General features: G+C 50.6%; 1 protein-coding gene across 4 annotated transcripts in view; it reads right to left on the minus strand.

The window, feature by feature from the left end:
- DNAH1 (dynein axonemal heavy chain 1) overlaps positions 1–12647 on the minus strand; it is a 157140-nt gene that overhangs the window by 64284 nt on the left and 80209 nt on the right. The gene's annotated exons all lie outside the window — the stretch shown is intronic.

Here is a 12647-nt window from a genome sequence, read left to right on the forward strand (position 1 = left end):
TTTGAAAGTGTGTCTGTCTGTGTGTCTGTGTGTGTGTTTGTCTGTGACCTATGCACGCGAAAAGTATGAGACTGATCCTCACCAAACTTCACATGCTGACAGAACATGTACCCGGGAGTGTCCCGATGTAAAAGAATTTTACTTCCGACTTGCGGTTTCCGAATTATGACGTCATCACCAGATTTCGTAACTGTGGTATAGCCTGCGGGCCTGCGGGGCAGGGCATGATGGTGGGGGAGTGGTCGGCGTGACCATCGTGTCTGCCAGGGATATAAGGAGTGCGCGCCGCCTGAGGCGTTGTAGTGGATGCCGTAGTCGCCACGGCTTGTGAGTGTACTGAGTGCGTAATAAAGGAGAGCTGCGGGCAACGTACGCCCGCGCTCCCGCTTGTGCAACACAGCCAGGCTCGACTGTTCCTCCGCTCGTGTCTGCCTGCTAAGCATCCCTACCACGACACCACAGTTGGCTGACGAGGATGGTGGAATGCGGACTTATGCCCGTTTTCGACAAGGATGTTCGGATCGGCGTGCGCAGTTGGCTGGGTTCGGAGTGGCAGCGAGTAACTCAGCGCATCTCGCGTGGTTCGCGGTTCCGGAGGAGGACGCATCGCGAAGAGCGTGTCGCAGGTTCGCTCGCCGCGCGCGCAGGCTCCGGAGCCAGGAGGCTCGCCAGTGCGGCCAGCTCAGGCATGACAGGAAGTCGGGGCGCGACACACGGACGCGTGCCCGCCTTCGTCGGAGTCGACTTCAGCCACGTCGAGTGGGCAATGGCCGCGCTCGGTGTTCGTTTTATTGAGGCACGACAAATCGGGGGAATGATTTCTGCAAGGCCACGGCTAAAGAACGAGGACACGCACTTCGGCTCTGACGCGGCGTTGGACGTCGCGCAAGCTCTGAGGAATGTCCGGGGTCTCGATGGTCGGTGCGCAGCAGATGTTCCGGAGGTCAGCGCGATGTGCCAGGCGCGCACGGCCGCGCGCACGGTCTGCGGCGCGGGTCGTGGGCGAGCGTTGCAATGCAATCACTCGGACGGCGGTCTGAGCACTCGGGGACGTCTACGGTGTGTGTGCCGAGAGTCATCGCCCATCATAACAGTCATAGATGGCGGTGTGCGAAGCGATCCTTCCGTCCCGGGTCAAGACCTACTGCCGGTATGGTGTTCGGTGCATGGCGTGCACGGTCACGCCCCGGGTCGAGTTTTGCAGCCTGGGCACAGAGATCCCAGCGACCCGGAACGGGAGATACTGCCGATGTTAAACCTGCCTTCAATTGGTCCGGAGGTGACAAGATCAGTGGCAGGGGAGGTTGAGATGACCGGGGCACTGATGTTGCCCATGTTGAGCCTGGTTTAAATTGGTCCGACGGTGACAGGACCGGTGCCAGTGGAGGTCGGAGTGATCGGGGCACTGATCGGGTGTCGAGTTGAGTCCACTCGTGCTGCCTTCGCAGCGCGCAGGTGCACCAGCGAAGCGATTGCACCGCGTGCGGTGGCCGACGTCTCGGTGCCCTACCGGGGTTGGAGCGCCCTACTCTCGGTGTTTGTGGTGCGAGGGGAGGGGCCCGCCCTGGGAGGGGCTCGCCCTTTTGGGTCGGGACTGGTTGACGCACCTCGGGCTGGATCTCCAGTTCGTACCTCCAGGTGTGCCGGTGCTTCCTTCGTTGCTTCCTTCGAGTCCCGAGGGCGAGGTTCTGGCGGCGGGAGCTGCATCGATGCAACGGCAGCGGCCGTTCGTTGCTGCCTGCAACGGTGATGTGCGGTTCGGGAGCAACGGGAGCCGTGCCAGCTCTCGCGATGAGCTCTCGCGCTTCGGCTGTGTTCATGAGGCGATGCGCGCCTGTGTTGTTCGGGCAGTTTCAATGGGGAATTGCGGCGAGCCCGTCGCGTTCAAGAAAGTCACGGTTCGCGACATCGAGACGACAACCAAGAGATGGACACGTGATGTGGTTTATGGGCTGCTGTTCATTGCGTGTTTGTTTTTCGTTGCTCGAGTGATGCGGTTTAATGGTATTGAAATAAATGCCGACAGTGCCTGTGTGAGAATAGAATTGGTTGAGATCGATTGATGGGATTTGCATTATGATCGATATGAGGTGGAGGCTTTGGGAGCGATGGTGGCGAATAAAGAGGTTTGGTTGGCCTCCCATTGTCCCGGGCCGCAGGTGGTTGCTTTGTCATGTGCAGGGATTTTATCGAAAGAACGCGCTGTACGAGAAAATGAGTTTGCGATTGTACCAACGATATTCTTATTGATTTATGACGAGCCTGTGGTTGAAGTGTGGTTTGAATGGAGTTGCTACCGTCTAACTGCCGTGTGGGTCTCGGAGATCGACTCGGAGCCGGGGCTGGTGCGCTGTTCAGCGTTACCCCCACCTCTGGTTTCGGCAAGGTCAGACATGCCTGGCGCCTGGGACGCGGCTCTCTGTTTTCACTCAAGGCCGTTTGGACATGCGTTGGCATCTCAACTGATTGTGGTGCGTGGGTTGTTATGGGGCATTGGTTGCATCCAGCCAGCGGCGCTGTTCAGCGCCCCCACCCAAGGTCAATCGGGTCTGGCGCTGGCGCCACGGCTTCCAGACAGCGGGCTTCCGGCCTCGGAATGTTTATCTGCTTCAGGTCTGGCTGGGGGAGATATGCCGCCTTGCGGGCCGGAGGCGGTTGATGGTGCCGGGGGAGGTTTGCTCGGGAGGTCGCTACGACCTCGCCGAAGGCCATGTAAGCATGAGCCGCCTGGGGGCGCTTTTGCTGCGTAGTGCTGCTGTGCTTCTCGCCTTGCTGCTTCATATCGGTAACGCGGTCAGAGTTTGGTAGGTGCTTTGTGCAACTCCGTCTTCGGAACCTGGCCGTTGCAGCTTCACTCGCTCGCATCGACACGTTATATGATGTGATGTGCTTTTATACTATGCTGCTTCTTTTTTGTACTTTGTCTGCTTTATACCGTGGTATTTCGTGCTGTTTAAGCTTATTATGATGCTGATCATTTAATAATCATAGTTTTAGGAGGGAGGAGTGTGGTATAGCCTGCAGGCCTGCGGGGCAGGGCATGATGGTGGGGGAGTGGTCGGCGTGATCATCGTGTCTGCCAGGGATATAAGGAGTGCGCGCCGCCTGAGGCGTTGTAGTGGATGCCGTAGTCGCCACGGCTTGTGAGTGTACTGAGTGCGTAATAAAGGAGAGCTGCGGGCAACGTACGCCCGCGCTCCCGCTTGTGCAACACAGCCGGGCTCGACTGTTCCTCCGCTCGTGTCTGCCTGCTAAGCATCCCTACCACGACACAACAGTAACGTTAATTTTTCAAGTTCAGCCGATTGACATGGGGCCAACGCCATCTGCAATAGAATGAAAAAAATAATGCTACAGTCAATTGAAGACAATGACTTCCGACTTCCCGGTTTCCGAATTATGACGTCATCACCTGATTGCGTAACGTTAATTTTTCAAGTTCAGCCGATTGACATGGGGCCAACGCCATTTGCAATAGAATGAAAAAATAATGCTACAGTCAATTGAAGACAATGACTTCCGACTTCCCGGTTTCCGAATTATGACGTCATCACCTGATTGCGTAACGTTAATTTTTCAAGTTCAGCCGATTGACATGGGACCAACGGAATTTGCTAGAGAATGAGAATTAATTAAGTCGCAAATGATGACATGAAACCAGCCTCACATTGTTGAGGCATGATGGTTTTTTTATCTGATGCGGCAATAAATCTTAACATTTTTGAACTCGAGTCTTCTGCATATAAAACATGGCGGGGAAAATATAATATTATAGTGGTGATGAAAAAAAATAATAATGGTGGCAGCCTCTACAATTTTACAATTAACTGTGACATATACTCCTTCAGACCCGCCGTCATCCACGGGATTCCTGTGCAGAGCACGGGTATCCCTGCTAGTATATATATATATATATATATATATATATATATATATATATATGTATATATATATATATATATATATATATATATATATATATATATATATATATATATATATATATACATACACACACCACTAGCAGGTTACACACCCTTAAGGTGGGTGCAGAAGGGGAATTGTAAGTGAAATACGTTATTTTTTGAGGAGTTGCCGAGGGGTTGCCCCCCAAAATAGGTATTTACTTTCTTCTCAGAAACTACACATGCAATTCCAATGAAACTTGACCACAGCTTTCATCACCAGCGCTGTACCAAAGTGTGTTCACACCATTAAAAAAAATCGGAATCTAAGGGGTTCTACAGGAGTAGGGTTGTTTATTATTATTTTTCATCAAGGTTTTGGTCGAATTTCATCAAAATTGTGTGTGTAGTTTCGGAGAAGAAAGCAAAAATCTATTTTTTGGGGGGGGGGGGGTTCACCCTCCCTTCCCCCATAGACCTATTAATGAGTGCAGATTTTGATGTGGTCAATACACCTTCGTTAGGCATCAGATATGAAGTTTGTGGCCAAGTTTCATCAAAATCGTGTTTGAATCAGGCGATTCAAGCGATTGTCCCTACCATATTTCCGCAGGGCGCTCAAGGTCCGCCAACAACCCTCTTCTGGTGAAACTACCAAAATCACGAATCACTGCTCACCTTCACTTTTTCATTGCTCTTTTTTCCCGCCTTTGGAATAAACTCCCTCACTCTGTTCAATCCCATTCTTCCCTCCAGGCATTCAAGACAGTTGTTCACCACCACATCTTATCGTCCCCCATCCAAATCCTCGATCTTTTCTACCCCCGTTAATCCACCCCGAACCCACTTCCTTAAAATTCCCTGCTTTCCTTCCTGAAAGTCCCTGTAATGTCCATCTTGTATTCCCCATGTTCCCTGCCCCATCCCTCTCCATTCCAAAGATCTAATGACTGTCCCCCCACTGTTTTGTCCTTCCCACTCCCCTCTTGTTTCATGCCCCCCTTGCTGTGCGTTGTGTGTTAGCTCTCATATGAGCCTTGACAAGGTCTACAAAAAAAAGCGATAATGACAAGTGTTCACGGCCTGACTGACTCACTGACTGACTCACTCACTCACCTACAGAAACTGCTTGATCACGTAAACTCACCTGACTAAAGTCCAGCTGAGCTAAAAATCAAAAAGAATGCAGATTCAAAAAACTTAAACAAAACTGCCTGCCAGACGATGCATCCAATCAGGTTGAAATTTAAAACATATATTCCCCGTCACTACTGGATCATAATTTTGAAGCTTCACGTCAATTGATGCAGCGGTTCAAGGGAGAGAATTTTAAAAAACTTGTATTCTGGTGGAGGTATGCACTCTAAACATATTGTCATGTGTAGAGTTGCCACATGCATGGTGAAAATTTCGTGTCAATCCGACAAATGGTTTCAGAGAAAAGGGAATTAACAAAATGCAGACATGCCTGCACGCACGCACGTACGTACGGGACCGATCACTTAACCCTGCTTTTTGGTTGTCACACAATGAATGACTGACTGACTGACAATGACATTTATTGGTGTAGATATATAAATATATCAATACTAATGAATGTCAGTGTGTGTGTGTGTGTGTGTGTGTGTGTGTGTGTGTGTGTGTGTGTGTGTGTGTGTGTGTGTGTGTGTGTGTGTGTGTGTGTGTGTGTGTCTTGTCCATAACTCCAAAGCCCTGGAACCTAGCAGCCTGAAACTTTGCATACATACTAACGGGAGTCCAAGGAAGTGCAAGAGTGAAGATTGGTGTTTGGATGAATTAAAACACCCCTTTTGAAGATAATTAATGGCCTTATTTAATTATATCCTTCATCAAAGCTCATCACCGGCCACTTCACTCTCTAGGTATCCTGTGTTGGAGTGGTGACCTGTCCAGGATTGTGTCCAATAGCCAAGGAGACTGCTTAGGCAGCACCAACGCTCTGTACAGAGTATGGTTCTGATGGACGGATTCGGTATATAAGGTGTTTTTTTCATTCCCGAGCCAATTTTTTTTCCACCCAACACACGCAGCTGTTTATAAAGACTAGTGTTTGTACATATCTTGAAACATCTATATAAATGTAACATTGTTTTTTGGTGAAAGCTACTCAAGGTTTTTGGGTTGTGTTCAGTACATACTGCAGTTGGTAATCACACTGGACTCCAACCTGCTGATTCTTGAAAAATTGCCGATTTCGGCAAAGCGTGTGTGTATTGTTCATGAAGCTTAACATTCTCGCTCTCTCGCACCCGAGTGGTCAGTCGTTCTGCGCGGAAGTGTCATGGTGGTGTGTTGGTGTGTGTTCACCCTGTGTTGTCCCTTGTGCTCTCTTGTCTTCCCTACCCTGCTGCGAAGCAATTTTGCTCTTTCCCTACCCCTCTACCCCTCCTCTTGCGCCCCCCCACACTCCGGAATTAGAGAAGGGGAGAGAAGAGCACCTACGACGGTATTCGGTACGTTCTTTTTTCATTAAACCTTTTCCTTTTGTTTAAATTGTTCTCGTTTTCTCATGACCCGTTAAAGTTTGAATGGTGTTCGCTGATTTATTTTTATACATCACATTCGGCCATTGAAGAGTCATGGCAGGTCAAAGTTCGCGGTCTGCTTGTTTGAAGCACTAACCTGGAAACATGGGATAGTGTGCATTCCTCCATCAGAGATCGACATGGAGAGGTTAATTATTGCTGTCGGTGAGATCATTGGGATTGAAAATTTTCAGGCGGTTTCCCGTATGAACAAATTGTTTTTTCGTTCCTGAAGTCTCGATGGTTGCTCAAGTTGGCGAGCACGGTCTTTTTTTTGATCCCGATATTTATGTTCCCTTTTCCCCTCTGGTACCCACGCAAAAAAGAAAGAGTTGTGATCTCAAATTTACCACCTTTCATTGAAAGCGATCAAATTGTCACTCAACTGAAAAGACATGGTGCGGTTGTGTCTCCATTAACAATGATTCCGTTTCGTAGTCAGAATGGCGAGTTATAACACATCATGTCGTTTCGTCGGATTGTTTGTATGATCTTGCCACCAGGTGTTTCACGGTTCCAGGCAATCGTTCCCTTTAAAATTGAGGGACATACTTATGTGGGATATGCCAATACAGAAACCCTTGTGTGTTTTATGGTTGTGGTCAATTCAGCCATGTAAAAAGATCGTGCCCCAAAGACATACCAAATCAAACTGTTAACGAAGGCTCCTCATCCCAACAACTCCCCATCCCAGATAATGCATCCATTTCAGAAGCAGAAGCTTCCCATGAAGCACCTGCTCCTATAAATGAAAGCACAAAAAGAATTCTCTCCCCTTCTCAAAGCACTGCTGAGCCCAGATCAAAAATCCTCGCTGCTTCAGCGGTTCGTTGCTCCTTTGCACCGGTAGTTGTGGAGATTCGCCCAACAACACAGGCCCCATATGCTTTGTTTCACCAGAAGGTTCCTCTTCTGAGTCACCTGGTACCTCTAAAATGCTATGTAATGATGTTAATGTTACCCCTCCCCCCCATCTCTTTCTTCCCTTGCTCCTCCTGCTTCTTCTTCTTTTTTCCCTTCTCCTCCTCCTCCGCCTCCACCCCCCTCCCTCCCTGGTTTGCAACCTCCAACAACTACTACCAGTCTCCTCCAGATGGGACTTACCACCCCCATACTCTCTGAGCTACCTCAACCTTGCAGTACTTCTGTTAAAGACAGCAACATCGCTATCATTATAGTCAATGACACATCTAAGGATGTAACTGCTGAGAGTGTCCTTTCTGCATCTTTGGTTCCTTCTCCTGAATCAACCATGGAGATTGAGAAAATGGGTGAAGGCCCTGAGGAAAATGAGGACTACGATTCAGACGGTTGCTCCTCTCTGACGTCGAGTACATTTGGTGAGGAGCCCTCCCCCCCCCCCCCCCCAGATAGTAGTGTCGATACTGCAATCTCTATTTCTGATATGTCAGATTTTTTTAAACAAAAAACTACTCGTAAGAAGCGAGTAAACCGAAATTATTTTTTCCCTAACTTGCGTGCTTTTGTCCAAAAAGCACAAATCATTGTTAAGAACCCGGAAGCTGCTGCCATTTCGAGCCCTTCTTGCAAGAGATTGAAAAAATACATTCTTAAAGCAAGGAAGCATTTGAATACGTAAACATTTCTTGATCCTGCCTTTTTATCATGATCATAACAAGTTTGAATATAAAATGAGGGCGTAATCCTTTACATAAAGTCCAAACGATGCTGTTAATTAATAATGTAAAGGTAGACATTCTTCTTTGACAAGAAACTCGTGTGACTGCGAGTTGCATGGCGACTACTGTTGGAATGCACCCTTTAAGAACTGTCTCCCAGCTCATCCAGGAAATTCTGCATACCTTTAGAAGTTTGGGACTCCATTTGGATGCCAATAGCGCTGTCCGTGCAATCCATGTTCCCTTCTTTCCGCAGTTACGCATAACATCACTTGCATTAATAGAAACTGTGATGCTGTCTTCCTCTCAACTTCCTTGTGTTGCTAAAAAGTGCCTGAACTACGTTTGTGTTACCATACGGCATCCTTATGTGTACAAAGATATTGTTACGGCTGTGGAAATTCGCAATACACCATAAAGGGTCCTTAGATCAGTTATGACGCTAAGTTCATGTGCAGATAGTTCCCCACCGTTGTTTAGGGGGAATTCGTGTGATTCACCAGGCTGCGACTCTTTGAGATAGCCGTTTTTCTTTTCTATCGTTATTTTGAGCAAACCTCCACGCAAGCAACAAGCCGCGTTGAAAACAGTCGAACGAAAAAGGGAAACAAAAGAGTTCCCTTTTGGGCGCGTGGATTTTTTCCCGCCTATTTTTCCCCGCGCTTGGTGTGAAGGAAAGGGGGAGGGCAGGTCGCCGCCGATTGGTGGATGAACAGTGTGAGGCAGTCGGGGTGAGGGAACGCCCCTTTTCGGGAACCTTCTCGAAGGGAGGTGAAGCCGAAAACGGGGAGGAGCGAAGAGCGGAGCCCCGCGCTATATAAGGCTGACCGCGCGCGGGGCTCACTCTCTCTCTCTCTCTGTCGGGGTCGAGTGCTCTCTCTCTCTGTCGGGGTCAAGTGCTTCTCTCTCTTGGTGGCCAGGGTCGAGCTCTCACTCTCTCTGTCGGGGTCGAGTGCTCCTCTCACTTGGTGGCCAGGGTCGAGCTCGCTCTCTCTCTCTCTCTCTCTCTCTCTCTGGTCCAGAAGCCCTCTCTGCCTCTCCTTCTTCTTGGTGCAGCGCTCTCTCTCTCTCTCCCTCTCTCGGTCCCTCTCTCGGCTCGTGGTCCGGCGAGCGGCCTGTTGGTGGAGACGCGGACGGGAGGCGCAGCAGTGCCGGCTGTCTGGTGGACCTGCGCGTCCGGACGAGGGGTGCCGGAGAGGGTTCGCCGGCCGCGTGGGAGGCCGGAACCAGGCGCGACCACGCTGACGGTCGTGGGAGAGAGACTGGACGACCACTAAAGGGAGGTCTTTTCTTTTGTTTGTGTGTGTGTGGGGGTGGCGCCGTGTCTGACAAGTAAACCTGTGTAAGTGCCTGTACATTGCTAATAATTATAGTCGGTGGTATTGCTTTCATTGCTTTCTTGCCTGTATCCGTGTTTCATTTCGATTTGCCTTGCTTGTGTTGTGTGTGTGTGTGTGTGTGTGTGTGTGTGTGTGTGTGTGTGTGTGTGTGTGTGTGTGTGTGTGTGTGTGTGTGTGTGTGTAATATGTGCTTGCTTGAATAAATGTCCTTGTGTGAAATGTATCCCGTTCGTCGTCTTTTTCCTTTTTGAAAGTTTCATCTTGAATCACGGAATAAATTAATATTTTTTTACTTTTTTACTTTTAAAAATAAATTTACTTTTGAACACCTGGGTAAAGAAGAGAATCTGGTCCGTCGAGGTCGGCGATAACACCGCTCGGTTATCACTGTAGCACGGAACGGACCGCTTAAGCGGTTCGTGTCCGAGGCCGACCTGCGGCGAGGTACGATCGCCCAGTCGACTACTCGCGCAGGTACTTAGGTAGGTCGAATTTGGCGAGCAACCCTATCCTGCGTGGGTGGACAATTGGCACGATCGTGGTGAGGTTAAACCGCCACCCGTGACTGGCTCCTGGCGGTAGTTCCAGGAGGGTCACGACTGAATTGTCCGTCCGGTGGGCGACGCGGCTGCCATTAGAGGTACGTGGCCCGTCGCACGCCGGGCGGGCCAGAATTCGTAACACTAGTGTCAGAAGTGGGATTCGAATCCACCCCATCTCCAACGAAATTCACGGGAATCGGTTCAGGGGTGAGTGGAGCAACCCCCCTTTCCCCCCAAATTACGAGCGATTCAAATTAAATTCTTCCACGGGATAAGATGGCATTTCAAGGCGAACGGGAGCCGTTCGGGAGCTTAGAAATCGACGTGGAATTGGTAGAATCCATGGCTCAGGATGAGAACCCCGAGCAGGAAATGCTTGTTGTGCAGGAGCAATTCCCCCCCCCCAACCGAACCCAGAACCCGAAATGGGCGCGGCAGCGGCCGCGGTGGATGACACTCCCCCTCCCCTCCTCCGTCAAGGTCCTCCCCCGGTCCCCGGCGAATCCACGCCTAATGATGGCGAAGCGACCGCCACAGTCCACCTGACGTGGGCCAGCTATTAATGGTTCTGCTGGCACAAATGAACGAAATGAAAACAAATGCGCAACAAATGGGAAGAGAAATGAACGAAAAGATGGATACAAACACAAATAATATAAAAAACGGAATGAAAGAAGAAATGGAAAAACTGCGGGGTGAAATGCAGTGCGTGGGGCGATGCCTGCAGGCGGGCATAATGGCGGCGCCACGTGCTGGGGCGAACGAGCTGAGAGGGAGTGCAACGGCTGTTCGGCCCGCGATGGAAACGGGCGAGGTCACGACGAGAGATGAGGATAAGACGAGACTCGTGCAGGTGATAGAGAAAGTGACGGTGACACAGAGGGAAAAAGTAAATGCGGTGACCGAGACGTATAAAAGATACGTCGAGACGATGGCAGAAATAATAAAGGAGATGCAGGAATTAAAAGTATTGCCAGAGACACGGGAGATAGACCGAATTGAGAATGAATTAAATGGAACAAAGGAGGAAACAGAGACGAAGATCCAGGAAGAAACTAATATGCATGAGGCGACTGAGTTAACAGAGACACGGGAGGTAGAAAAGGTAGAGGAGAGACGACACGATAAAGACGGGGTTCGAGACGCACACACACACACAGAGGTAGTGGAGAACCATGAGGGGGAGCTGGCGGACTGGTTAGAGACCCGGTAAGAGCAGCTGGATGGCCTCCTTCGGGAACGAGGGGAGGGAGTATGCCCCCTTGAGGTGAATCACGACCAGGTGGGTTCGGTCGTGCTTTGCGAGGTCGAGGGGAGGAGTGCTGTGGACAGGTGCATGGAAAGCTTGGGGGGCATGGAGGCCCCGGAAACCATTGGGGTGGCACAAATCCCCAGTGTGGTTACGAGTGTGGTCCCGGCGTGTGTGGTGTCGAGGTGTGTGTTTACGAGTGTGGCGAAATGCATGCTGAAAAGCGCGCATGGGGTGGATGAAAGGCATTGTGTAAGTAAAGTGGTGTGTGTGGTTGCGAGTGTGCTGAAATGCGTGCTTTCCAGCACGCCGTGTGTGGAAGAAGCACCACGTGTGGAAGAAACCGCGTATGTGAGTAATATGGTGTGTGTGAGTGAAACACCGAGTGTGAGAGGGAGAGCGTGTGTGAGGTCGCTGTATGTAAGGGAGATGACGGTCGGCATGCGGGAGCACGCAGCCGCGTCTCCCGGTGTGAATGTCATGGAGTGGTGTATGAGCGTCGTGACACGCAGGAGTGCGTGGGTCGAATGGCGACGACGACTGCGACAAATAAGGGACAAAGGCCGCGTAGCGGCCGTAGCTAGTTTGAGCACCGTGCCGGGTTTACCCAGCGGCGAGCGAGAGATTCTGGCCGTGCAACGCACGAGGCCGCCACGTGCACGCTTGCGGGAGTGAAGCCCGGTCCGGAAACGCCCGCGGTGAATGTTGCTGATCCCGCGACGGACAAAAGGTTGGCTGGATTACGGATTTAGACCGGATGGGTTCTCCACGCGGGCATGTGTGTGAAGCTCCGACGAGCAGAGCACATGTGTTCGTGTGGGGAACCCCTCGAAACGCAAGGCTAGGTTTTTGATGCGCAGGGTGACATCATGGTTGCACGTAGGGTTGGAATCTGGCAGGAGGGGTATCCCTGCCGGATGGTACCGTCCAAGGAGGGACGAGCTGCGCGAGCAGCTGCCATGATGTCACGGGCAAGGTGCGCAGGTTGCGAGTTGCCGCGCTGGTGCACGCGCATTTAAAAAAAAAAAAGCAAGCCTCGCTTCAGGTGAACAGGATTCCCGGGTAAGGAGTGGAAGACCCCTTTGCCGGGCACAGGATACCACTAGTTAGGGGGAAGGGTTAGCTTAGCTCGACCGGCTTCATGGGGCAGGGGTAAGTCCTCATGGAGCCCGTGGAATGGATTAGTTAGAGGGATTCAGTTTATATTTAGGATGGTAGATGGGAAAGGAATATTATTTGGAGACAAAGTCAGACAGTGAGTGTGTAGAGGGGATGTAGCTTAGCTACGTAGTGTTAAAAGGAGCGTGCTATCGTTTAAGGGACGACATGGGAGCACGAGGTAGGTAGGGGAAGTAGTGAGCAGGATGGCAGAGATCAGCGATGGGTGTGTTGAAGAGAATGGAAACATGTTGAGTGAGTGAGGCC

This window comes from Eptatretus burgeri, chromosome 17 (genome assembly GCF_056783735.1).
Source record: "Eptatretus burgeri isolate ZD-2024b chromosome 17, Ebu_testis_v1, whole genome shotgun sequence".
NCBI lineage: Eukaryota > Metazoa > Chordata > Myxini > Myxiniformes > Myxinidae > Eptatretus > Eptatretus burgeri.